General features: G+C 35.2%; 1 pseudogene; it reads left to right on the forward strand.

The window, feature by feature from the left end:
* Positions 1 to 476: 476 nt before the first annotated feature.
* Positions 477 to 2,917, forward strand: LOC102153520 (annotated as a pseudogene).
* The last annotated feature ends 1,031 nt before the right edge of the window (positions 2,918 to 3,948 follow it).

The following is a 3,948-nucleotide window of genomic DNA, read 5'->3' on the forward strand; positions in this document are numbered from 1 at the left end:
TTTGTTGTGGCTTTTAACAGTTTCTGAAAGATGCCATCAGTTTTGTATGATAGTATCTCCTAGTGTAAGTTCATCAAAATCTTGCTTTCCATCGGTGCTCTATTTATTTGAGAATATAAATGTCCTTTTGTCCTCCTGTTAAAATTAGATTCTCAGAAACAAATAGCTTTCTTTAAAATAGTACTTCATAATTTTCTGGCCACACTTACAGATGCTGGTATTTGCAAGAGATAGTTATTATGAGCATTAAATCAACATGTACTAATTCATTGAAAAACCAAGCTGATAAAGAAGAATCATTACTTATGCCCTGATACCATAAAATAGTTTAATAAAAAGTATAATAGTAAAATAAAATAGCAATGGGCTAGAAACTAGAAGACTTGAACCATAATCCTGATGCCCACACTTATTTTACGAGCTGTGAGATCATGTACACATTATTTAAGCTCTTTAAGCCTCTTGTTATTTACAAAATGGTGGTGAGTGTGTCAACAAAACTGGATATAGCATGTGAGAGAAAACAAGAGATCAAGGGTGATTAAGCAAATTAAAGGATGATTTTGCTATTTACTGAGATAAGGAAGATGGCAGGAAAATAAGGGAAAAAATGGGTCTATTTTGATGTGTTAAATTTCAAATATCTAGAATATATCCAAACCAAGATAGCAAGTGGGCAGTTGAATATACAAGTCTAGAGTTCTGAACAGAAGATACAAATATTAATACTCAGATATTAATAATAATTACTTCCACTCACTATGAACCAAACAATGCAGCTGATGTTGTAAGTTATTTATTCCTCCAAACTGTTGAATTCATAATGAGTATTATTACCATTATTATTATTATTTTCTTTTTTTAAGATTTTATTTATTATTTTGAGAGAGAGTGTGCATAAGCAGGGGTAGGGAAACAGGGAGAAGAAGAAACAGACTCCCCACTCAGTGGAGGCTCAATCCCACCACCCCTGGATCACCATCTGAACCAAAGGCAGACGCTTACCCCACTGAGTCACCCAGGCACCCCTCCCATTATTATTATTTTCTAACACTCAACACAGAGTCTAGTTAAGTAAGCTACCAAAATTTTTGAATGAATTCTCAGCTTCCAAATGAGGAACTCAAGACTCAGAAAAGAAACTTAGCCACATCTATTAAGTAGTAGAACCAGAATTTAAAATTAAATTTGTCTTGGGTAGGACGTCTGGCTTGCGAGTCAGCAACTTTCATGTGCGATGAAAGAGTGATTTTAAGATGAGTGATGTTGAGAAGGCAAGAAGATTTCTGTTCATAAGTATGCCCAGTACCATACTGTGGGAAAGGGAGACAAGCACAAGACTGGGCCAATTCCTCATGGTTTATTTGGACAAAAGGCAGGTTAGGCCCCTGGATTTTCTTACATGGATGCAAACAAGAACAAAGACATCACCTGGGGAGAGAAGATATCAATGAAGTATTTGGAGAATTCCAAGAAGTACATCCCTAAAACAAAAGTGATCTTCACTGGCATTAAGGCAGGGGAAAGCACAGACTTGATAGCTTATCTCAAAAAAGCTACTAAGGAGCAATAGTTGGCCACTGCCTTATCTATTACAAAACAAAAATGTTTCATGACTTCTTTTATGTATACTATATTTAAATTGATTTCATACATCAGAATTCAGACCATGAATGGCTGATAGACTATTTCTTTTGGACAGTCCTGATTGAAATAATATTGGCTTCTGGTGAAGTGAGTATGACTATCTTTTGGAACTTTTATAGTAAGTCTGGTTCAGCAAGTGTTATCACTGTTTTCCCTTTCTAACCACATGATTGGAATTGATTAGTAATGTTCAGCTTTTCACAGAGATAGCAAATGCCAGCTCTAAATCAGCAGGAGATTGGTTTTATATTTAAAGTTATATATAATTGGTTATATTAATATGTTTAAATATTGAGAAAATAGTGAAGGGTCACTGTCCATAGAACAGCAAGACTTAGCTGTGTTTCAAGTCATGTTCATTACCCTATTAAACACAAGAACTGATGATAAGCTGGCACTGTCCACTTTATCTTTTTGGTCTTAAATATGCCAAATTAATTAAAATTCCTTGCATTTAATATATTGCCTTTTGCTTAATGAAAGGTATTTTTGCTTGGCTTATGTATAATACTAAATAAAGAATATTTAACACTTCTCACATTTTATATATGATCTATAAGGTCAGATGCTTTTAAAATTCAGTGTGACAAGATATAGTAGCAAATTTATTTATTCTTTACTAAGTCAGACTAAGTTATAATTCAGGATTGTCTTTTAAACAGCTATTCAAAAACACAACTTTAGAATTACCATATATGTATGATTGGTAACGATGGTACTTTTGCCAACTCCTTAGAAGGATTGAAGTAGAGGAGATATATCACCAGCACAGATTTGTAACTTACGTGATAAAGCTTAAGATAATTAAAAACAAAATCATAGACCATTAAAAAAAAATGTTTTGAATTCCAAATGACTATTCTTACCTTTACTGCAGAGGTCACATCAGCTACAATGACTATTCTTAACTTTACTGCAGAAGTCATATTCATTAATTTATTTAATCTACACAATAACCATTTCAGGTAAGAGCAGATGAGAGACTAACACTCAGAGAAGCTGAGTGGTTTGACATCATTATGCATCTGTTCATTATGCCAGGATCTCTATTACCCATAGCTAAAGATGATCATATAAGTTGACCATGCAAAACCTTCTCATGTAAAAATACTTTCATACTCTAAAATTAGAAAACCTATGCTGGGCCTTTTTGAAGACTGATTCTGCAGCTTTCATAGACACTATTGTCAATCGGACTTCAAAACATTTTATCATGCATAACATAGCAAGATAATCTATTACAATCATCATTTGTTTTCTTCTTGCTTCTTTAAAGACCCAAAAGAATGAGAGATGTTGTTCTCAACTACCTCCTAGACAGCAAACGTACCCTGGACTCCTAGAGGTTTGGAGACTCTCTTGCCACAGGGGGAAATTAACAGGGCTCTATTTGGAAATGCTTCTGCTTACAGAGGCCATAGACTCTGGTGAGGGGCCTAGGATTATTGGCCCTATATGGAAGCAAAAGGATAACTTCTCTAAGTCTTGAGAAATAAAAGGTATTTGGGATGTATGAGGGACAGAGACTCCTCTTTTTTTGTACACAGTGCCCAGATGAGGGGGAAGGTTTTGGAGTGGCCTTTGGGAGGTAAGTTAGTGGCTCTTCCCTCTACCTAGAATGTTCTTCCCCCAAATATTCACATGTCTGATTCCACACCTCATCCAAGACTCTAATCACATGTCATGAGCTTCTGAAAGCCTTCCTGATTACTCAAAAAATCGACTCTGACACCCCACCATCACCTTCTCTCTTCTTACTTTGTCTTTTATTGCTTTCCAATTCTGATCTCAACCTGATATTTTATAACATACATATTGTACCTACCTATTTATATATTTATGTAGAAGCTTATTGTTCTTCTCCACTAAAATTTATGCCCTTTGAAGGCAGAGATTTGAGTTTATTCAACATTACATAACTAATACACAGTAAAAAATATTTGTTACGTGATAAGTTTCCCAGATCCCTTGAAAGGACATAAAACATACAAATGTGGGGATCCCTGGGTGGCTCGGCAGTTTAGCACCTGCCTTTGGCCCAGGGCGTAATCCTGTAGTCCTGGGATCGAGTCCCACGTCAGGCTCCTGTATGGAGCCTGCTTCTTTCTCTGCCTATGTCTCTCTCTGCCTCTGTGTGTGTGTGTGTGTCTCTCATGAATAACTAAATAAAAATATTTAAAAAAAAACATACAAATGTAATTTTTAGAGACCCCCACAATTTAACTTTTTGGAATTTTCAAAATTTTTGTCAAGTATTTTACGTGTGTGTATAATGTATGCTAGGTGAAAATAATAAATAAA

Source organism: Canis lupus, chromosome 3 (genome assembly GCF_011100685.1).
Source record: "Canis lupus familiaris isolate Mischka breed German Shepherd chromosome 3, alternate assembly UU_Cfam_GSD_1.0, whole genome shotgun sequence".
NCBI classification, from domain to species: domain Eukaryota; kingdom Metazoa; phylum Chordata; class Mammalia; order Carnivora; family Canidae; genus Canis; species Canis lupus.